Source organism: Manis javanica, chromosome 2, assembly GCF_040802235.1.
Source record: "Manis javanica isolate MJ-LG chromosome 2, MJ_LKY, whole genome shotgun sequence".
NCBI lineage: Eukaryota > Metazoa > Chordata > Mammalia > Pholidota > Manidae > Manis > Manis javanica.
In genome coordinates, this window is record NC_133157.1 from 119231982 (window position 1) to 119256162 (window position 24181).

The 24181-nt window shown below is 38.8% G+C and overlaps 1 protein-coding gene across 4 annotated transcripts in view; it reads right to left on the reverse strand.

Moving 5' to 3' along the window:
- The window catches only part of PTER (phosphotriesterase related), an 85626-nt gene that overhangs the window by 24968 nt on the left and 36477 nt on the right, over positions 1-24181 (reverse strand). The gene's annotated exons all lie outside the window — the stretch shown is intronic.

Sequence of the window (24181 nt, forward strand, 5' to 3'; positions counted from 1 at the left end):
CCTTGGATAATTCAACAATAATCTCCACTAAGAAAAAAAAAACTCTACCTAATCAATAACATATCAAAGCCAGCCATGTATCAGAACTATTTCATTTGTCTTTTTTCAGCTAAATTAAACATACTGAAGCTACTGATGATTGCATTACTCATCCACTTATCCAAGTGAATGAACTGCTGTGGAAGGTCCACCATATGCTGGAAATTGGAAGTACAAAGAGGCATAAGACAAAATTTCTGACCTTGATCTCACAGATTAGTTCCCCCAAAAAACAACTATGGTGGTACACCTAGGTTTAATAAAAAAAAAAACCCTCTACATTCTGTATGTAAATCTAGGGTACACAGTCAGAAACATACTTCCAAAATCATTAAAAGCAAAAATCCTCAGTCATAATGAAAGCGATTGTGATTTATTAAACTGAAATCTATCTCTAAAAAGAGTAAATACCTCCCTATTTATCCCTTATTTACTCTCATTTGTAACAAAAATGAGGTATTCACCAAGTTTCTATCAGTGACAGCAAGAACCCCAATTCCACCACCTTAATTTGAAAGTACGTCTCTTAAAGGAGGGGATTGCACCTGGAAAGAAAAAGGAGTCACTGGAAGAGTAAGACAAACACCAGCATCACCAAGAGTAACCCCTCGCAGAAATCGTGCCCCCAGGAGCACCCAGCAGATGCGGGCAGAGACCCGTAGGTTGGAACTGGGTAAGAGAACGTGTGTAGAAGCTCTCAACTTGCTCCTTTAAAAGACATTCTGAAATCACTTCCACCCCCTGTCCTTTTGAGGACCTTCTCTGACTTTCTGAGCACCAATTTTCTCATCTGTAAGTTAGAATAACAACGCACATTTCATATGCTGTCAAAGAATCAAATAAAATGCCCCAGGTAAGTGTTTGGCACAGAGCACACAGTCGACAAACAATGGCTTTGTTATGCTCACTTTATGATATATTTTTTGAGCCCTAGGTTATTTCTTTTCAGAGGAATTTTTTAATTAGAGGGGAGATAATTTGGAGGAGCATAAGACAAGAGGAACATAAATCAGAATTGGAGAAAAGGTTGTATTCAGAGGCCAAATTATAGCAAGCCACTACAATTATCTGGAACTCAGGTGTTTGATATTCATTGGCTCACAATATGGAAATGATTGATTTAGACTATTTGGACAGGGAACTTTAGGACTTGTGGTTAGCATGGCCACTAATTTTTGTTTGGTGGTGGTCTTTTGTTAGCCAAGTTTGCAACACCTAAATAATTCACATGGTGGCCCTGATAAAAGAAGGTAGTATGTGTTTAGAGAATTACTATGTACCTGCCAGTCACTACGCACAGCAATATTTTTCACTGATGCTGTCTAGGAACTCACTGTTAAATACTTTATTCCCTATTACTGCAAGCAAGGAATATGTTCAGTTAATGAAATCACAGATTTCATAGAATCTGTGATTAAGCAGCATCTATTTCATAATAGATTCAGCCTTCCATATGGGGTAATTTGCTCTTTCCTTCTTTCTGGCTGATAGTCTAACCAATGTGCTCTTAGAGAGTCACTGGGGGCCAGAAACATGGATAAATTGATGAAACACTATCACTTTTCCTAGAAAAGTACCAAACTGCATATTTAACTTATATAAATTTGAAAGAGCAATGTTGGTAAGTTTCAAGTTCACAGCCTGTGAGTCTTTGTGGGAAAAAAAATCACCTAAGAAATACCGTCTCTTCTGGGAAATTCCTCAAGCTCTCTCAGGCACAACTAGTTGGTCCTTCTTACGATCACACACTATGCAACCCCTACTTAAAGGATAAAAAATTAAGGAACAACTGTAGCCAACACTGCTCTCTGCTGGAATTTGTCTTTTTAGGGGGATAAACTATGCATATAGAAAACATGGTTCCTGTGCAGCTAGGGAGTGCTCTGTGGTCCACCTTGAGCCTAGAAGTTGTTTTCTTCTCAATATTCAGACAAGGGACTATTAATGGTCTTCAGCCAAAGAGATGAGTAAGGAGGGAGGTCAGGGTCAATGAGCGCTGTAGTGTACAACCGTGCAGCAGAAGTGACCCCCCCCAGCCAAACAAGCAGGCTTCAGGCATCCGTGGGGAGCTTTAGCATTGTGCACACCTGCAACAGAAGGTAGTAGGAAAAGGAGAGCTGAAGCTGTAAACACATTTGCCAAAAACTTTGTACTTCAAATGTGAAATCTGAGCAGTCGAGACTGAGGAGAGTCTGCAATTACTACCATAGCCTGGTCAAAGGAAACATTCCCTCTAATTGCAATGGATATAGAATGCAAAAATAACATAGAACTTTGATAAAATTTTTAAAAGTTAAGGGAAAGAGAATCAGTACTATGGCACTGAGCTGGAAACTAGTCTGTATGTAGGATCTGGCGTTTTGAAAATATATGTATTTATAAGTTAACTTTCATGAAATATATAGCAAATTTGCCAAACTATTGGAGACTGGAGATGGACGGTTAGTTTATGGGCAATTTTAGTTAAGTTCATTGAGATTTTACCACAGTTACTTGACCCAGGCCATATGCTAAGATTTTGCTATCTACCTAGGTTGAATACCCATTTCAGTTACATTTCACATTTCAGAGGGTAGGACTTCCTGGTTATTTTACTATGAAAGAGTGGAATTTCACTGTCCTTCCTATTTCATAGACTTCTGCCCTTTTCCTGCCACTTCATCACTGCAGCCGGTCCTACACCTGGGTCAGGGCACCTGCTGTACAATTTTACATGCAGTGGTCGAGTTGGCAAGCCTGTTTGGTGAATTGATTTTCAGTTCACTATCCTAATAACCGTGCACATTCTAATCCCTGTAATAAATCCTTGTTCCATTTCACTTACAGTTTTCTTTCTCTGATCAAACCTTAACAGATAAAAAATGGAAAGGCATTTCCAAGTTTTATGCAGGAGAAGATATGAGCTGAATAACTTGGCAGCTGTGTGTAGAGCGGATGGAAGGGGGCCCAGTGTGCCTGCAAAGAGACCAGCAGGGTGTTGCTAGAATCTGGGAAAAAAATCAGGTGCTGGCTTAGTCTGAGATGACATCAGAGGAGACAGTGAGAAAGCAGAAGCCGTTAGCAGTAGAGCAGATGGAAGCTCCTAATGGGACTTGCTGGTGCTACAGAAGAATCCCCTGAATAATGGACTTCTAAGAAAAAAAGGGTCTGTCTGGAGCAAAGATGTGGGCGCTCTTTTTATGGGTTACATCACACGGAGTGGTGGTACGCTATCAATGCTGAGCTTTAACCTGACATTTGATTTGTGACTAAAATATTTCTAAAACCACACTGTATTTCTTAAAGCTTGTCTGAATACATCCAGCATGTGCAGATTCAGACATTTGATACACCTTCCCTCTAACAGCATGGGTCTGGTGGCTGAACAACGGTGACACAGGACTTCCTCCTTGCAGACATCACCACATGGCCTCTTGCCCAGATATTTATGGTTAAATGGCTTGATTGCATGGAGATTTATACCTTTTCATATTAAACATTGTCAAAAAATCAATAATCATGCCTAAATAAAGAGAAAGAAGTCCAACCACTTCAGTGCACAAAGAAATAATAGGGCCCACCAAGTTCTTCAAACTGTGACATAAATAAAACAAAGCCACTTTGAGATACAAACTAGCAGCTTGTATCTTATATTTGGAGGAAAATGGTGGCTTCATTCCCAAGCTTTTCTTTTGTTTGTTTGTTTGTTCCATTTGACTAAGAAAATAGAAGAGACAGTCTGAGGATATTTCCAAATTCCAGATAACAAAACACGGAGACAGTGGTAGAGATGAACCCAGTAAGTGGTGCTCCTAGAAATAGGCATTCACAGATGGGTCTGCCTGGGAAAGGTTCCCTCCTCTGGGTTGGCCCAGGCCTTCCCTATCCTGCACTCTTGGATCTGAAGAGTTCATCTAAACTGATCCATCAATTCAGTCAAGTGATTTTTAACATCAGAAATCACATCAGGCTGCTCAACTGCCACAAACAAGCCTAGTATTTTTTTAAATTGAAGTATTATTGATATACTATCTTATATTGTTGCAATATACAAATATTGCAAGTATACAACCCGTGGTTCAACAGTTACATGCAATATTAAATCTTCACCCCAACTAGTGCAGTTACTATCTGCAACCTAGGAAGGCGTTACAGAGTAATTGGCTATATTCTCCATGCTGCACTTCCATCCCCATGACCAACTTTTATTATGATTGAGAATTTTTGTGCCCTTTTATCCACCTGCCACCCCAGCCTCTCCTGCGTGGCAACCACCAGTCACTTCTCAGTGTCTATGGTTCTACTGCCAGGTGAGAATGTGAACAGGATGTGGGAGGTGCTGCCATGGAGGGTCTTTGGTGAAAACTGACACCTACTGTGTACACATGGTAGGGCACCTGTAAAATGAGATGATGGTGCCCTGGGAGGTAGGTAAGGAGTGAAATACCTTAGTTGTGGGAATTATCTTCCAAGAAGTGTCCCACCATGACTGGGCAAGGGGAGGGCTTGGCATTTTTTGTTCATTTTGTTTTGTTTTGTTTTTAGATTCTACAAATAATTGAAGTCATATGGTATTTGTCTTTCTTGGCCTGGCTTACTTCACTTAGCATGATACCTTCTTGGTCCATCTATGTTGTTACAAATGGCAGGATTTCTTTCTTGTTTATGGCTGAGTAATATTCCATTGTATATATGTACCACTTCTTCTTAATCCATTCATCTACTGTCAGACACTTTGGCTGCTTCCATACCTTGGCTATTGTAAATAATGTGGCAATAAACATAGAGGTGCATATGCCGTTTAAAATCAAGGATTTTTTCAGTAGCTAAATGGGATTACTGAGTCATATGATATTTCTATTTTTAGTTCTTTGAGGAATCATTCAATACTGCAAATTACATAGTGGCTACACCAATTTACATTCCCACCAACAGTATAGGAGGGTTCCTCTTTCTCCACATCATCACCAGAATTTATTGTATCTTATCTTTTGGATGTTGGCCATCCTAACTGGTGTGAGGTGATATCTCATTGTGGTTTTAATTTGCATTTGCCTGATGATTAGTGATGTAGAGCATTTTTTCATGTGCCTGTTGGCCATCTGAATTTCTTCTTTGGAAAAACGTTCAGGTTTTCTAAATCAGGTTATTTGTTTTTTTGGTGTTGAGGTGTATGAGTTCTTTATAAATTTTGGATGTTAATCCCTTATCATATAAATCATTAATGAATATATTCTCCCATACTATAGGTTGCCTTTTTGGTCTGCTGATGGTATCCTTTGCTGTACAGAGGTTTTCAGTTTCATGTAGCCCCACTTGTTCATTTTTTATTTTGTTTCCCTTGCCTGAGAAGATGTGTCCAAGAAAAAAATTGTTCATGCTTATATTCAAGAGATTTTTGCCAATGCTTTCTTCTAACAGTTTTATAATTTCATGTCTTACATTTAGGTCTTTGATTTATTTTGAGTTTACTTTTGTGTATGGAGTTAAACAGTAATCCAGTTTCATTCTCGTACATGTAGCTGTCCAGTTTTCCCAACACCAGTTGTTGAAGAGACTGTCTATTCCCCATTGTATATTCATGGTTCCTTAATTGTATGCTAATTGACCACATATGTGTGGCTTTACATCTGGGCTCATTATTTTGTTCCACTGATCTATGGATGTGTTGTGCTAGTACCATTCTGTTTTGATTATGGTTGCTTTATAGTATAGATTGAAGTCGGGGAGCATAATAACCCCAGCTTTGTTCTTCTTTCACAGAATTGCTTTGGCTATTTGGGGTCTTTTGTGGTTCCATAGGAATTTTAGGATTATTTGCTCTAGTACTTTGAAAAATGCTGTTGGTATTTTGGTAGCAATTGCATTGAATCTGTAAATGGCTTTGGGCAAGATGGCCATTTTGACAATATGAATTCTTCCTGTCCATGAGTATGGGACAGATTTCCATTTGTTTCTTCTTTAATTTCTCTCATGAGTATCTTATAGTTTTCAGAGTGAAGGTCTTTCACCTTCTTGATTACATTTACTCCAGGTATTTTATTCTTTTTGATGCAGGTATAAATGGAGTTGTTTTCCTGATTTCTCTTTCTGTTAATTTGTTGTTAGTATATAGGAACACCACAGATTTCTGTTTATCAGTTTGTACCCTGCAACTTTGCTGAATCCAGTTATTAGTTCTAAGAGTGTATTGGTGGAGTCTTTAGGGTTTTTTATATATAATATCATGTCATCTGCAAATAGTGACAGTTGACCTTCTTCCTTACCAATTTGGATGATTTTTATCTCATGTGTTTCTGTGGCTAGGACTTCTAGTACTATGTTGAAGCAAAGTGGTGAGAACGGATATCCTTGTCTTTTTCCTGATCATAGAGGAAAAGCTTTCAGCTTTTCACCATTGAGTATTATGTTAGCTTTGGGTTTGTCATATATGGCCTTTATTATATTGAGTATATACCCTCTATATACCCTTGTTGAGTTTTTATCATGAAGGGATGTTGAATTTTGTTAAATGCTTTTTCAGCATCTATTGATATGATTGTGTGGTTTTTAACTTTCTTTTTTCTTAATGTGGATGTAGACTGACTTAGGTATGTTGTATCATCCTTGCATCCCTGGAATAAACCATGATGGCCATGATGGATGATACTCCCAATATATTTTTGAATTCAGTTTGCTCATATTTTGTTGAGGATTTTTGCATCTATGTTCATCAGCTGTATTGGTCTAAAGTTTTCTCCTTCTGTAGTGTCTTTGGTTTTGGTTTTGGAGTGATGCTGGTCTCATAGAATGAGTTTGGAAGTATTCCCTCCTCTTCTACTTTTTTTTTTTTTTGTTATCATTAATCTACAATTACATGAAGAACATTATGTTTACTAGGTTCCCCCTTCACCAAGTCCCCCCAACAAACCCCATTACAGACACTGTCCATCAGTGTAATAAGATGTTGTAGAATCACTATTTGTCTTCTCTGTGTTGCACAGCCCTTCCCATACCTCACCCCAATATTATACATGCTAATCGTAATACCCCCTTTCTTTTTCCCCACCCTTATCCTGCCCTTCCCTCCCATTCTCCCCAGTCCCTTTCCCTTTGGTAACTGTTGGTCCATTCTTGAGTTCTGTGATTCTGCTGCTGTTTTTTTTCCTTCAGTTTTTCTTTATTCTTATACTCCACATATGAGTGAAATCATTTGGTATTTGTCTTTCTCTGCCTGGTTTATTTCACTGAGCATAATACTCTCTAGCTCCATCCATGTTGTTGCAAATGTTGGATTTGTTTTCTTCTTATGGCTGAATAATATTCCATTGTGTATATGTACCACATCTTCTTTATCCATTCATCTGCTGATGGACACTTAGGTTGCTTCCATTTCTTGGCTATTGTAAATAGTACTGCAATAAACATAGGGGTGCACCTGTCTTTTTCAAACTGGACTGCTGCATTCTTAGGGTAAATTCCTAGAAGTGCAATTCTTGGGTCAAATGGTATCTCTATTTTGAGCATTTTGAGGAACCTCCATACTGCTTTCCACAATGGTTGAACTAATTTACATTCCCACCAGCAGTGTAGGAGGGTTCCCCTTTCTCCACAACCTCACCAACATTTGCTGTTGTTTGTCTTTTGGATGGTAGCCATCCTTACTGGTGTGAGGTGATATCTCCTAGTGGTTTTAATTTGCATTTCTCTGATAACTAGTGATGTCAAGCATCTTTTCATGTGTCTGTTGGCCATCTGAATTTCTTCTTTGGAGAATTGTCTGGTCAGCTCCTTTGCACATTTTTTAATTGGATTATTTGCTTTTTGTTTGTTGAGGTGCATGAGCTCTTTATGAATTTTGGATGTCAAGCCTTTATCTGATCTGTCATTTATGAATATATTCTCCCATACTGTAGGGTACCTTTTTGTTCTATTGATGGTGTCCTTTGCTGTGCAGAAGATTTTCAGCTTGATGTAGTCCCACTTGTTCATTTTTGCTTTTATTTCCCTTGCCCAGCGAGATATGTTCACGAAGAAGTCACTCATGTTTATGTCCAAGAGATTTGTGCCTATGTTTTTTTCTAAGAGTTTTATGGTTTCATGACTTACATTCAGATCTTTGATCCATTTCGAATTTACTTTTGTGTGTGGGGTTAGACAGTGATCCAGTTTCATTCTCTTACAAGTAGCTGTCCAGTTTTGCCAGCACCATCTGTTGAAGAGACTGTCATTTCTGCATTGTATGTCCATGGCTCCTTTATCAATATTAATTGATCATATATGTTTGGGTTAATATCTGGAGTCTCTATTCTGTTCCACTGGTCTGTGGCTCTCTTCTTGTGTCAGTACCAAATTGTCTTGATTACTGTGGCTTTGTAGTAGAGCTTGAAGTTGGGGAGCGAGATCTCCCCCACTCTATTTTTCCTTCTCAGGATGGCTTTGGCTATTCGGGGTCTTTGGTGTTTCCACATGAATTTTTGAACTATTTGTTCCAGTTCGTTGAAGAATGCTGTTGGTAATTTGATAGGGATTGCATCAAATCTGTATATTGCGTTGGGCAGGATGGCCATTTTGATTATATTAATTCTTTCTAGCCAAGAGCATGGGATGAGTTTCCATTTGTTAGTGTCCTCTTTAATTTCTCTTAAGAGTGTCTTATAGTTTTCAGGGTATAGGTCTTTCACTTCCTTGGTTAGGTTTATTCCTAGGTATTTTATTCTTTTTGATGCAATTGTGAATGTAATTGTTTTCCTGATTTCTCTTTCTATTGGTTCATTGTTAGTGTACAGGAAAGCCACAGATTTCTGTGTGTTAATTTTGTGTCCTGCAACTTTGATGTATTCCGATATCAGTTATAGTAGTTTTGGGGTGGAGTCTTTAGGGTTTTTTATGTATAATGTCATGTCACCTGCAAATAGTGACAGTTTAACTTCTTCTTTACCAATCTGGATTCCTTGTATTTCTTTATTTTGTCTAATTGCTGTGGCTAGGACCTCCAGTACTATGTTGAGTAACAGTGGGAATAGTGGGCATCCCTGTCTTGTTCCCTATCTCAGACGAAAAGCTTTCAGCTTCTTGCTGTTCAGTATGATGTTAGCTGTGGGTTTATCATATATGGCCTTTAATATGTTGAGCTACTTGCCCTCTATACCCATTTTGTTAATAGCTTTTATCATGAATGGATGTTGAATTTTGTCAAATGTTTTTCAGCATCTATGGAGATGATCATGTGGTTTTTGTCCTTTTTGTTTATGTGGTGGATGATGTTGATGGACTTTTGAATGTTGTAAAATCCTTGCATCCCTGGGATGAATCCCACTTGTTCATGGTGTATGATCCTTTTGATATATTTTTGAGTTTGGTTTACTAATATTTCGTTGAGTATTTTTGCATCTATGTTCATCAGGGATATTGGTCTGTAATTTTCTTTTTTGGTGGGGTCTTTGCCTGGTTTTGGTATTAGGGTGATGTTGGCTTCATAGAATGAGTTTGGGAGTATTCCCTCCTCTTCTATTTTTTGGAAAACTTTAAGGAGAGTGGGTATTATGTCTTATCTGTATGTCTGATAAAATTCCAGATAAATCCATCCAGCCCGGGGGTTTTGTTCTTGGGTAGTTTTTTGATTACCACTTCAATTTTATTGCTGTTAATTGGTCTGTTTAGATTTTCTGTTTCTTCCTTTGTCAGTCTTGGAAGGTTGTATTTTTCTAGGAAGTTGCCCATTTCTTCTAGGTTTTCCAGCTTGTTAGCATATAGGTTTTCATAGTAGTCTCTAATAATTCTTTGTATTTCTCTGAGGTCCGTCGTGACTTTTCCTTTCTCGTTTCTGATTCTGTTGATTTGTGTTGATTCTCTTTTTCTCTTAATAAGTTTGGCTAGAGGCTTACCTATTTTATTTATTTACTCAAAGAACCAGCTCTTGATTTCATTGTTTTTTCTATTGTTTTTTTCTTCTCAATTTTATTTTTTTCTCTGATCTTTATTATGTCCCTCCTTCTGCTGACTTCAGGCCTCATTTGTTCTTCTCTTTCCGATTTCGATAATTGTGATGTTAGACTATTCATTTGGGATTGTTCTTCCTTCTTTAAGTATGCCTGGATTGCTATATACTTTCCTCTTAAGACTGCTTTCGCTGCATCCCACAGAAGTTGGGGCTTTGTGCTGTTGTTGTCATTTGTTTCCATATATTGCTTGATCTCTATTTTAATTTGGTCATTGATCCATTGATTATTTAGGAGCATGTTGTTAAGCCTCCATGTGATTGTGAACCTTTTTGCTTTCCTTACACAATTTATTTCTAGTTTTATGCCTTTGTGGTCTGAAAAGTTGGTTGGTAGGATTTTTTTGAATTTAGTGAGGCTCTTTTTGTGGCCTAGTATGTGGTCTATTCTGGAGAATGTTCCATGTGCACTTGAAAAGAATGTGTATCCTGTTGCTTTTGGATGTAGAGTTTGATAGATGTCCATTAGGTCCATCTGTTCTAGGATGTTGTTCAGTGCCTCTATGTCTTTACTTATTTTCTGTCCAGTGGATCTATCCTTTGGCGTGAGTGGCATGTTGAAGTCTCCCAAAATGAATGCACTGCATTCTATTTCCTCCTTTAATTCTGTTAGTATTTGTTTCACATATGTTGGTGCTCCTGTGTTGGCTGCATATATATTTATAATGATTATATCCTCTTGTTGGACTGAGCCCTTTATCATTATGTAATGTCCTTCTTTATCTCTTGTTACTTTCTTTGTTTTGAAGTCTATTTTGTCTGATACTAGTACTGCAACACCTGCTTTTTTCTTCCTGTTGTTTTCATGAAATATCTTTTCCCATCCCTTGACTTTTAGTCTGTGCATGTCTTTGGGTTTGAGGTGAGTCTCCTGCAAACAGCATACACATGGGTCTTGCTTTTTTATGCATTCTATTCCTCTGTGTCTTTTGATTGGTGCATTCAGTCCATTTACATTTAGGGTGATTATTGAAAGATATGTACTTATTGCCATTATAGGCTTTAGGTTTGTGGTTACCAAAGGTTCAAGATTAGCTTCTTTAGTATCTTACTGTCTAACTTAACTTGCTTATTGAGCTATTATAAACACTGTCTGGTGATTCTTTATTTCTCTCCCTTCTTATTCCTCCTCCTCCATTATATGTTGGTTGTTTTATTCTGTGCTCTTTTGTGTTTCCTTTGACTGCTTTTGCGGGCAGTTGATTTTATTTTTTTCCTTTAGTTAGTATTTGGTTGGTCTGCTTTATTTGCTTTGTTTTTATTTTCTATGGTGATGTCTATTTAGTCTTAGGAGTGCTCCCATCTAGAGCAGTCCCCCTAAAATACCCTGTAGAGGTGGTTTGTGAGAGGCAAATTCCCTCAACTTTTGCTTGTCTGGGAATTAATCACTCCTTCATATTTAAATGATAGTTGTGCTGGATACAGTATTCTTGGTTGAAGGCCCTTCTGTATCATTCCATTAAATATATCATGCCATTCTCTTCTGGCCTGTAAGGTTTCTGTTGAGAAGTCTGATGATAGCCTGATGGGTTTTCCTTTGTAGGTGACCTTTTTCCTCTCTCCAGCTGCTTTTAAAACTCTGTCCTTGTCCTTGATCTTAGCTATTTTAATTATTATGTGTCTTGGTGTTGTCCTCCTTGGGTCCCTTCTGTTGGGAGTTCTGTGTACTTCCATGGTCTGAGCGATTATTTCCTCCCCAGTTTGGGGAAGTTTTCAGCAATCATTTCTTCAAATACACCTTCTATTCCTTTTTTTTTCTCTTCTTCTTCTGGTACTCCTATAATGCGGATATTGTTCCTTTCAGATTGGTCATGCAGTTCTCTTGTTTCATTCCTGGAGATCCTTTTATCTCTCTCTGCCTCAGCTTCTCTGTGTTCCTGTTATCTGATTTCTATTCCATTAACGGCCTCTTGCACCTCTTCCAGTCTGCTCTTAAGACCTTCTGGACTTCTTCCCTTAGCTCTTGCATATTTCTCTGAAGATCCATCAGGATGGTTATGACCTTCATTTTGAATTCTTTTTCAGGAACATTGGTTAGGTCTATCTCCTTCTCAGGGGTTGTCTCTGTTATTTTGGTATGGATCAAATTCTTCTGCCTTTTCATGGCGATAGAGGTAGTTGTGGGGAGCTGGTGTGCGTGTCGGTTGGGAGAATGTCCCTTCTTTCTAGTTGTGGCCTTCCTCTCCTGGGAGAACAGTGACCCCTAGCTGCTTGTGCTGGGCATCTGTGCGCAGACAGAGTGTCTGGTTCTTGCCTGGCTACTGTGGAAGAAGCTCTGCCCAGTTGCTGTGGGAGTGGCCACTGCCACAATGGTGGAGTTGCACCACAGGGGGAATGGGCGGGCGGCTGTTTATCACCGTGAGGGGCCTCCGAGCTGTAATGCCACCCAGGGGGTTGGGATGCCCGGAGTTCCCCGGGATTCCCAGTTACTGGGCTGATTGTGCCGGGGCGCTTACATCTAGCTGTGAGGCCCCTGTCGCTTTAAGATTTTCAAAGGGCACTTGCTTTTCTTTGTCCCAGGGGTGCCGGCTGTGGGGACCCACTTGCAGGTTTTACTGTCCGTTTCCCTAGTATCCAGCACACCACACAGTGTGTCTGTGCTCATGGTGCAGATGGCTAGGGCTGTGTGTGTAGCAGTCCTGGGCTCCCTTTCCCTCCCTGCTCTGACTCCTCTCCTTCCGCCAGGAGCTGGGGTGAGGGGTGCTCGGGTCCTGCCGGGCCGCAGTTGTATCTTACCCCCTTTGCGAGGCACTGGGTTCTCGCAGGTGTAGATGTAGTCTGGCTGTTTCCTGTGGCTCCTGGTCTCTCTTTTAGGAATAGTTGTATTTGTTGTATTTTCAAATAGATATATAGTTTTGGAGGAGATTTCCGCTGCTCTACTCATGCTGCCATCTTGGCTCTGCCCCCTCTTCTAATTTTTGGAATACTTTAGTAAGTGTTGGTATTAGCTCTTCTTTAAATGCTCGGGTAGACTTCAGCTCTGAAGCCAGCTGGTCCTGGGTTTTGTTTGTTGGAATTTTTTAATTCCAATTCAATTTCATTGCTGGTAGTTGGTCTATTCAGATTTTCTGTTTCTCCCTGGGTCAGCCTTGGAAGGTTGTATTTTTCTAGGAATTTGTCCATTTCTTCTAGGTTATCCAATTTATTGGCATGTAATTTTTCATAGAATTTTCCAATAATTATTTGTATTTCTGTGGTAGCTATTGTGACTCTTCCTTGTTTCTGATTTTGTTTATTTGTGTTCTCTCTTATTTTCTTGATAAGTCTTGCTAAGGGTTTGTCTATTTTGCTTATTTTCTCAAACAACCAGCTCTTGGTTCCTTTGATTTTGATATTGCTTTATTCTTCTCTATTTTATTTATTTCTTCTCTTATCCTTATTATGGCCCTCCTTCTACCAACTTTGGGTTTCATTTGTTCTTCTTTTTCTAGTTTCTTTAATTGTGAGTTTAGACTGTTTTGCAGGGATTGTTATTATTTCTTGAGGCAATCCTGTATTGCTGTATACTTCCCTCTTAGAACCAGTTTCGTGGCTTCCCACAAATTTTGGACTGTTGTACTTTTGTTTTCATTTGTCTCCATGAATTGCTTGATTTCTGTTTGATTTGTTCATTGATCCATTGATTATTTAGAAGTATGTTGTTTAGCCTCCATTGTGTTTGTGGGCTTTTTGTTTTCCTTGTGTAATTTATTTCTAGTTTGATACCACTGTGGTCCTGAGAAATTGCTTGATACAATTTCATCTTTTTAAATTTATCGAGGCTCCTTTTGGGCCTACTATGTTATCTATTCTGGACATGTGTACTTGAGGAAAATGTGTATCCTGCTACTTTGCATGTGTTCTGGAGATATCTGTTAAGTCCACCTAATTTAATGTATTTTTCAGTGCTTCCGTTTCCTTATTTATTTTCTCCTTGATGTACTGATAAAAGTGATGTGTTAAAGTCTCCTATAATGAATGAGGTCCAATCTATTTCCCCCCTTAATTCTGTTAGTATCTGAGTTACATATTTAGGTGCTCTTATGTTGGGTGCATAAGTATTTATAATAGTTATATTCCCTTGTTGGAATGATCCCTTTATCATTATGTAATGTCCTTTGTCTCTTGTTACTTTCTTTGTTTTGAAATCTATTTTGTCTCATGTTAGTACTGCTACTCCTGTATTTTTTTTCCATTATTTGCATGAACTTTTTCTATCCCTTCACTTTTAGTCTGTGTATAACTTTGGGTCTGAAGTAAATCTCTTGTAGGCGGCATATAGATGGGTCTTGTTTTTTTACCCATTGTACCACACTATAACTTTTGATTGGTGCATTCAGTCCATTTACATGTAAGGTTATTGTTGATAGGTATGTACTTATTGCCATTTTATTAATTCTTTTTCTGATTGTTTTTGTAGTTCCTCTCTCTTCCTTTATTCCTTTCTTGTGCCCTTTTCTTGTTATTTGATGGCTTTCTTTAGTGTTGTGATTGGATTTCTTTTTCAATTTTTATGTGTTTATTATAGGCTTTGGGTTTGCAGTTACCAAAGCTTTCTAACTATGGATAGCTTCCTAACTATGTAACAGTCTATATTAAGTTGATGATTTCAAACACAACCCAAAAGTACTTCTTTTTTATTCTTCTTCCACCTCCACACTTTATGTATTAGATGTCATAATCTGCACTTTTTTGTATATCCCTCAACTGATTTTGGGTATAGTTGGTTTTACTACTTTTGTTTTTTGTTTTAATTTCATACTTGCTTGGTAGATTATTGGTCTACTACCTCTACTGTGGGTTTATTTTCTCATTGCTGAAAGCTAGTTAGACTAAAGAATATTTCCATCAACAGAAGTCCTTTTAACATATCCTGTAATTTTGGTTTAGTGATTATAAATTCCTTCAGCCTTTGTTTGTTTAGGATATATTTAATTCCTGCTTCAAATTTAAATGATAATCTTACCAGGCAGAAGATTCTTGGTTGAAGGTCCTTCTGTTTCAGTACTTCAAATATTTCATGTCACTCCCTTTTGGCCTATAAAGTTTCTGCTGAGAAGTCTGCCAGTAGCCTGATGGGGTTTTTCTTATAAGTAATCATTTTTCTCTCTCTGGCTGCTTTCAATACCTCTTCTTATCCTTAATCTTTGTCATTTTTATTATTATATGTCTTGATGTTGTCTTCCTGGGGTTCCTTTTGTTAGGAGCTCTCTGTACTTCCATGACCTGGGTGTTTATTTCCTTCTCCAAACTGGGGAAGTTTTCAACAATTATTTCTTCAAACAGACTTTGCCTGTTTCCCTTGTCTCTCTCTTCTTCTTATGGTACTCTTATTTCTGTGAATATTGTTTCATTTGAAGTTGTCACACAGCTCACTTAGCATCCTTTTGATTCTAGAGATTCTTTTTTCTCTGTTCCTCAGCTTTTTTGTTTTCATGTTCTCTCACTTCCATCTCATTGATTGTCTCCTCTACTTGCAGGAATCTCTTATTCATTCCCTCCTCTGTATATTTCATTTCAGTTACTATGTTCTTCAGCTTTGAGTGCCTCTTTCAGTTCTTCTTTCTTTGTATTTAAGTCCTCTCTGAGATCTTCAATGCTTTCCTGCAGATCAGTCAGCATATTTATGACTGTTACTTTGAAATCTTAATGAAGAAGATTGGTGATCTCTGTTTCATTTATCCCTCTTTCTGGAGTCTTATCCTGTAGTTTTTTTGGAACATATTCCTTTGACTCCTCATTTTGTCACAGTTTCTGTGTTTCTTCCCTTGTGTTAGATGGATCTGCTATGCTTCCTGGTCTAAAGAGTAATGGCTTTATGAAGAAGACATCCTGTGGTACCCAAAGGCTCAAGACTCTTTACTCTCCAGTGCCTGGTTCTCCTTTGTGGTGGAGCCCTAGCTGCTGCTGGTGAGCTATGGCATGGCTGCCTTTCAGTCTGTCTTCTGGCAGTGGTCTACCTCATTCTGCTGTGAAGAGAAGTTTGCTTCAGCTGGTCTTTTGTTAGCAGAGCAGCATCACTTCTTCTGGGATCATTATGAGCAGGGCCACCCTCTGCCCTGCAATGGTGGCAGTGTTGTTGGGCTAATGGGGTTTGCAGGGTGGTCATGCAGCTCTGGAGAATTAACTAGTGGCACATGATGCAACAGGGTATGGGGGTACATGGTAGTGAGTTATGTGGTGGCAGGGCATGTGGCACCAGTTTGGGCCCCATAGAGGAGGAAGGAGTTCTCAGACCTGGCTCCTACAACCACCTCTCCAGCTGGGAGAGCCTCCCTCTGCCTTCCAAGCAGCAAAGTCTGACACTGGTTGGCCAAGAAGGCTGGCCAGCTGGTGATACACAGGGAAGCACCTCTGGGCTGGGTGAGCCACTAGTAAGGTGGATGGAGCACCTGTGGCTCCCTCAAGTTACCTAGCTGTTAGACCAAGGGAGAGCTGGGAAAATGCCATCCACCTGCCCTTTCTCCTGCACAGAGAGCTCTGTCCAACCCTTGGCCCTCTGGCACTCCTACCACTGCTGGCAAATCTTTCAAGTACCCTCCTGTGTTTTGAGTCTCAGTGGGACTACTGGAGCATGCCTGTCCTCCACAAACAGTTGGAATCTCAGCCTCCCGGAGTGTTCCCACTCTCTCTGATGTCCAGCCTTACCAACCACCAAACCCAGTGTAATGTGGATTTGTGTTCCCAGAGCCAATCTCCAGGGCCAGGTGTGCAGAGTTCCTGAGTGCCTGTCCCCTCCTCACTGCATTCCTATTCCTCCCACCTTTGAGCTTGGATGGGGGAAGGGCTTGGGTCCTGCTCAATCCTGGCTCTGACACTTTACCCTTCTCTGTGTGGTCTTCTCCTCTTACTCAGATGTAGGTGGTCTGTTCCATAGTCTTAAGGTCGTTTTCAGGCTTAGTTTTATTTGCTGTAGTTGCTTCCTTAGTGTGTGGGAGGGAGGTTTCCATCTTGCCTGCCTGCTCTGCCATCATTGCCCTCCCCTTCTTAACGGACCCTTTAGTTGTGTCAAACAGGTGCTAACTGGTCAGCCTTTCTAGATACACTCTGACTTTGGCAAATGCAACCATTGTTACTGCTGCCTTTATAAATTTATCTGTTTAGTTAGCAAAAAGAACATTTCTCCATAATAATGAAAGGGAGGGAGGGGCAAGGAGGGAGAGGGAGGAAAAGCCAGTTCTCTATTCAAGTCAAAATGCAGTGTGACTCACTACTTGAAGTAACATCTGAGAGGCAGGACAAGTAAGATATTGTCAAATCATGGTCTGCAGAACTGACATTTATGTTTTTCTTCATTTGAAAACAGATCTAACTCATCTCAGGCATTCCTATTCTCAGAAGGAGATTCCACAGTCAGTGCTGTGAGAATGTTTAATGTCAATTTCTCAACTTTGCTACTATATAATACACAGAGTACATACACCATATAATCCTAGAAGTGAAACAGAAACCAAATTACTTGATATAACAGCTATAACTTCACTCTCTTCATAAAGAACTTTACACTGAAGTTATTTCTCAGATTTTTTACAGAGGGAAATTTTCTCTTCCATGGATTCCTAGCAATAGGTTGTCTCCCAGAGACAACAATATTTTGAGTAAATTGAACAGCTGGTACTTAACTGTATTTAGTCATTAAAGAACTTAAAATTTGTGTTATTTTTAATTCCTTGGTAAATCACAAATTAATGTTTTAAACATATAAAATGTTTATATTCCTCACACAATTTAATTTGCAATGCTATTCTTGAGGTGGCTTGATTTAGATGGAATAGCAGCAGATTCAGAGTCAAGAGCTCTTGGCTCTTCCACTAAATAACTGTGTGACTCTGGGTAAGTAATTTAGGCACTCTGGGCCTGTTTGCTATCCATGAAATGAGGGAGTTGGACCAGATAACTTCCAGATGACGTCCATGCTTTTATGATATCCTTTAACTTGAAATGAATATTACTGACTTTCTATAGATCATTAACTATCAGTGAAGGTTATACTTTAATAAGTTTTAAAAAGGTATAGTTTATATACCTATCATTCATATATAAATATACTCGCAATAAGAGAGAATAAATGAATTTCATTCATTATATACCAGTTTCATTCATTAACTATCAATGAAGGCCATATTTTAAGAATGATTTTTAAAATGTATACTTTACATACATGTGAATACATACATACATGCACCTGGAGAGAGAATGAATGAATTTCAGTTTCAGATCCTAAAAAGTTTATCAGAGAGCTCAAGGAGGGATGGGAAGTTTGAAGAAACCTGAACCTGGGAATTCTGGCTCCAGTGTTTCCTACCTGTGTGATAGTGGAAAATTTCTAAGTTTATGATGAGTTTATTTCTTTACTTGAAAACTGTAATATATGTCTAATCTACCATATAAGGTTTCAAATGAAAAGCAAACAAGACAATACCTAAAGTCACCACCTAAATTATAAAGCACCAGACAAATATTCAGTTATTACTATATGCCAAAACTATAATTTTTTGAACTATGCTCCAAACATTTGTTGAGTATCCTTAGGCAAAGGAACCTCAACTTATTCTTCAAAAAAGAGAAAAAGCAACAATAAGGGGCTAAAGTTTATTAATCAAACTGAGGCTCTAATTTGCTTATAAATGAATTCCTTCTTTTGATGTCTGTGATTATTAAAAGCAGACTGACTGTTGCAATTGATATCATGACTCATTAGGCCTTTGGAAATGACCCACTGAGGTGATTACAGCTATAGAAGACCCTCATTATCCACATATAACTGGTACTGGAAATGCCTTTTTAAGTAAAGGCATGTCATAAAGTGTGTTAGCTGGTCTCTGTGGTTGGCTTTTGGTGAACTGTGCCATCCAACATGCATGTCTTTGTGCAGCCCCCTTCCATGTTGAGCCTGTGCTGGCCTGTGACTTGCTTTAAACAATAGAATGTGTTGGAAATGATGCCAAACCAGTTTGGGACTCAAATCTTTGGAAGTAGAGTTGGCTTTTGTGCTTTCGGGAAACTTGCTTAGCAATGTAAGAAGTCTGGTTACTCTCTTCAAGCAGAGAAGGAAAGGCCCTAAGACTACATAGGGAGTGAGAGAGCTCCCGGTCTCCCCAAGTTCTCCACTGAGCTCAGCCTCACACTGTTCCTGTAAAGGTACCAGACAAGTGAGGAAGTCATCTTGAACATTGTACCCCAGCCAAGATTCCACAAGACTATAAGCCCAGATACAGCCATCTAGAAGAGTCTTGCCAGCCCACAGATTTATGGGAGATAATTCAATGGTTGTTGAAACCCATGATTTGAGGTGGTTTGTTACACAGCAATAGATGGCCAAACTAAAGAAACCAACATGGAATATTAAACCAAATTTGGTAACGGATTCAAGATGGTGACATAAGAGGTTAAGACAGACAACTCCTCCCAAAACCACATATAATATGAAAATATAGTTAAGACAACTAATCCTAAAAGAGCAACAAGAAAGAAGGCTGCACTAGACTGCATACACCTGGAGAACAGACCAGACCTCAAGAAACAGGGTAACATACCAAAGCCTTGATCCAGTGGGACCCAAGCCCTTCCCCCACCCCAGCTCACCAGCAGGAGGAAGAGAAATCGAGCAGGGAGTAGGTGGAAGCCTAGGACTGCTGAACACCCAGCCCTGGAGATCTGCTTTGGGAGCACAAACCTATGTTGCATGGTGCTCTGGAGATTAGTGAGGTTGGAAAGCTAAGACAGGTGGGATACTTGAAGAGAATCCACATCCAGCTGCTCTGGGACAAAGGAAAGGTAGGCAGACTGAGAGGGTTCCTAGCAGTGAGAGGGCTGCTGAAGGGGTGGGGTTTGCACAGAGCTTGCTGCGTGAGAGAAGGGATAGGTGGACAAGGTTGTCTGGGTGCACTCTGCCCAGCAGGCTGGGAACTTTCAGGAGCTTCAGGCACTTCATCACCATGGCTGGCTACTCAGCTCCAAGGCCCCCAACTGTGATATGCAGTCTGTTGTGCCTTCCTCCTGGCAGGCCAGTACTGACTCACAAACTGGCAGTCCCTGCCCTGGCATCAGGCCAGCCAGAGGGAGGCCCTGCCTACCGCAGCTACAGATGCAAAGCTCAGAGGCTTACACCTGTGTGCTCAACCCACTGGTTTTGACAGTGGAGGCAGGCACTGCAGGCAGGAAGCAGGAAACAGCTCTTTCCTCCCTCCAGGCACCAGCACCACACCCTTGTGACCCCCAACATCACTCCAGGGGATGAGCAGCTCCAGAGACTAGAATTCCTGGGTACTAGAGTGTGCCACATACAAATATGAAAAGTCAAAGGAACCTGGTTCAAACAAAAATCTCACAAATGCCAGAAAAGGGCCAAGTGAAACTGAACTCACCAATCTTCCTGAAAGAGTTCAAACTTAACATCATAAACGTGCTCATGGAGGTACAGAAAAATAATAACTCAGGAATGAATTTAGAACAGAGATTCAATCATAAAGAAATTACATATCTGAAATGATACAATGGAGGGATTTAAAAGCAGATTCGATGTGGTAGAAGAGATGGTAAATGGAATAGAAACCAGAGAAGAGGAATACAAAGAAGCTGAGGCACAGAGATATGAAAGGATCTCTAAGAATGAAAGAATATTGTGAGAACTATGAGACCAATCCAAACGGGACAATATTCACATTATAGGGATACCAGAAGAAGAAGAGAGAAAAAGGGAATGTGTCTTTGAGGAGGTAATTGCAGAAAACTTCCCCAGTCTGCACAGATCTCCCAACACAAGGGACCCAAGGAGGAAAACACCAAGACATATAATAATTAAAATGGCAAAGATCAAAGATAAAGACAGACTTTTAAAAACAGCTAGAGAGAGAAAAAAGATCACATAAAAAAGAAAACCCACCAGGCTATCATCAGAATTCTCAGCAGAAACCTTACAGGCCAGAAGGGAGTGGCATGATATATTTAATGCAATGAAGCAGAAGGGCCTTGAACCAAGAATACTCTATCCGGAAAGATTATCATTTAAGTTTGAAGGAGGGATTAAACAATTTTCAGAGAAGCAAAAGCTGAGAGAATTTACCCCCCACAAACCATCTCTACAGTGTATTTTGGAGGAACTGCTATATATGGAAGTATTCCTAAGACTAAATAGCTGTCACCAGGAGAAATAAAACCACAGGAAATAAAGTAGAACAATTAATTACTAAGCAGAAGCAAAATCAAATCAGACAAATGAGGAAGTCATCTTGAACATTCTAACCTAGCCAAGATCCCACAAGACTACAAGCCCAGCTAATAAAGTAGAACAATTAATTACTAAGCAGATGCAAAATCAAATCAACTACCCCCAAAGTAAATCAAGGGATAGACAAAGAGTACAGAATATGATACCTAATATATAAAGAATGGATAAGGAAAATAAAGGAGAAAAGAAAAACAATATTTAGGCTGTGTTGTAATAGTATACTAAGTGAGGGAAATTAGACTGTTAGATAGTAAGGGAATTACCCTTTAACCTTTGGTAATCACAAATCTAAAGCCTGCAATGGCAATAAGTACATACCTATTGATAATCACCCTAAATGTAAATGGTCTGAATGCACCAATCAAAAGACACAGAGTCACTGAATGGATAAAAAAACAAGACCTGTCTATATGCTTCCTACAAGAGACTCACTTCAAACCCAAAGATATACACAGACTGAAAGTGAAGGGATGGAAAAAGATATTTCATGCAAATAATAGGGAGAAAAAAGCAGGAGTTGCAGTATTTGTATGAGACAAAATAGACTTTAAAACAAAGAAAGTAACAAGAGATAAAGAAGGACATTTCATAATGATAAAGGGGTCAGTCCAACAAGAGGATATAACTATTATAAATATGTATGTACCCAACACAGGATCACCTACATATGTGAAACAAATACTAACAGAATTAAAGGAGGAAATAGAATGCAATGCATTCATTTTAGGAGACTTCAACACACCACTCACTCCAAGGGACAGATCAACCAGACAGAAAATAAGTAAGGACACAGAAGCACTGAATAACATATTAGAACAGGTGGACCTAATGGACATCTATAGACCACTCCATCCAAAAGCAACAGGATACACATTCTTTTCAAGTGCACATGGAACATTTTCAAGAATAGATCATGTACTAGGCCACTAAAAGGGCCTCTGTAAATTCAGAAAGATTGAAATTGTACCAACCAGCTTCTCAGACTACAAAGGTATGAAAGTAGAAATAAATTACACAAAGAAAACAAAAAAGCCCACAAACATGCTCCTACATAATCAATGGATCAATGACCAAATAAAAACAGAGATCAAGCAATATATGAAGACAAATGACAACAATAATTCAACACCACAAAATCTGTGGGATGCAGCAAAGGCTGTGCTAAGAGGGAAGTATATTGCAATACAGGCCTACCACAAGAAAGAAGAACATTCCCAAATGAACAGTCTAAACTCACAATTAACAAAACTAGAAAAAGAAGAACAAATGAGGCTCAAAGTCAGTAGAAGGTAGGACATAATAAAGATTAGAGCATAAATAAATAAAATTGAGAAGTATAAAACAATAGAAAGAATCAATGAAAGCAGGAGCTGGTTCTCCGAGAAAATAAACAAAATAGATAAACCCTAGCCAGACTTGTCAAGAAACAAAGAGAGTCTACAAACATAAACAGAATCAGAAATGAGAAAGGAAAAATCACTAGTCACCACAGAAATACAAAGCATTTTGAGAGTATACTATGAAAAATTATATGCTAACAAATTGGATAACCTAGAAGTAGACAACTTTCTAGAAAAATACAACCTTCCAAGGCTGACCCAGGAAGAAATAGAAAATCTGAACAGACCAATTACCAGCAAGGAAATTGAACTGGTAATCAAAAACTACCCAAGAACAAAACCTCCAGACCAGATGGCTTCACCACTGAATTTGATCAAATCTTTAGTGAAGACCTAATACCAATCCTCTTTAAAGTTTTCCAAAAAGTAGAAGAGTAGGGAATACTTCCAAACTCATTCTATGAGGACAGCATCACTCTAATACCAAAACCAGGCAGACACCATAAAAAAAGAAAATTATAGACCAATATCCCTGATGAACATAGATGCAAAAATACTCAACAAAATATTAGCGAACTGAATTTAAAAATACATCAAAAAGATCATTCAACATGATCAAGTAGGATTTATTCCAGGGATGCAAGGATGGTACAACATTTGAAAATCCATCAACATCATCCACTATGTCAATAAAAATAAGGACAAAATCACATGATCATCTCCATAGATGCTGAAAAAGCATTTGACAAAATTCAACATCCATTCATGATAAAAACTCTCAACAAAATGGATATAGAGGGCAAGTATCTTAACATAATAAAGGCCATATATGACAAACCCACAGCCAAAATTATGCTGAACAGCATGAATATTAAGCCATATTTGAAGGACTTAATTGTTATTTCAAATTTGAAACATAAAGTAAATACTATAAAAATAAGTCATAATTATAAATATATCCTAGTTCTTAGAACAATGAATTGATTAAATGTTGGCTTAAGGTGGGGACAAAATTATGTCATGTGACATCCTTTACTTAACTTTCGCCCTCCAGTGATGAAAAAATGTTATTTTTGCAAAAGCAATTCTGAAGGCTTTATAACTTTTTACCAAAGTCCTCTACTAACCAGCTGTTGTGCAACTTATTCTCTTTTGAAATACTAATCTTGACACTGCCCATTCCATGTTCTCCTGTTGCGTTCTTATGGGTCTAACTCTGTCATATGCTCATTTGGCTTTGTATGCAGCTTAGCAATTCTCCAATACCATGTTCACTGACTTCATGACAGACTATCTTTTTTTCCCTAAGGTTTTCTATTTTCCTTCATAATCTATTTGTATCACAGTCCTTGATATTTATGAATATTTACAGCCACAGTCAGAGATAAAGATACTGAGATGCTAGGCAGGCACAGAAATTAGTATGAAGGAAACAGGAATGCTTGAATAAGAACTGGGTTTTGAGTGGTCAGTTCATTAGTGTATAGATTTCATTTAAGTAGCCTGGTAACTGAGGGGAGGGGCACTTAACAATAAATATGTCATATAATCAGATTCAGCAGTATGTCCCAGCACATGTCACATTATACTGAATTTATCTGTTAAGGGACTTCTCTCTATTTGATTGTGTGTTCT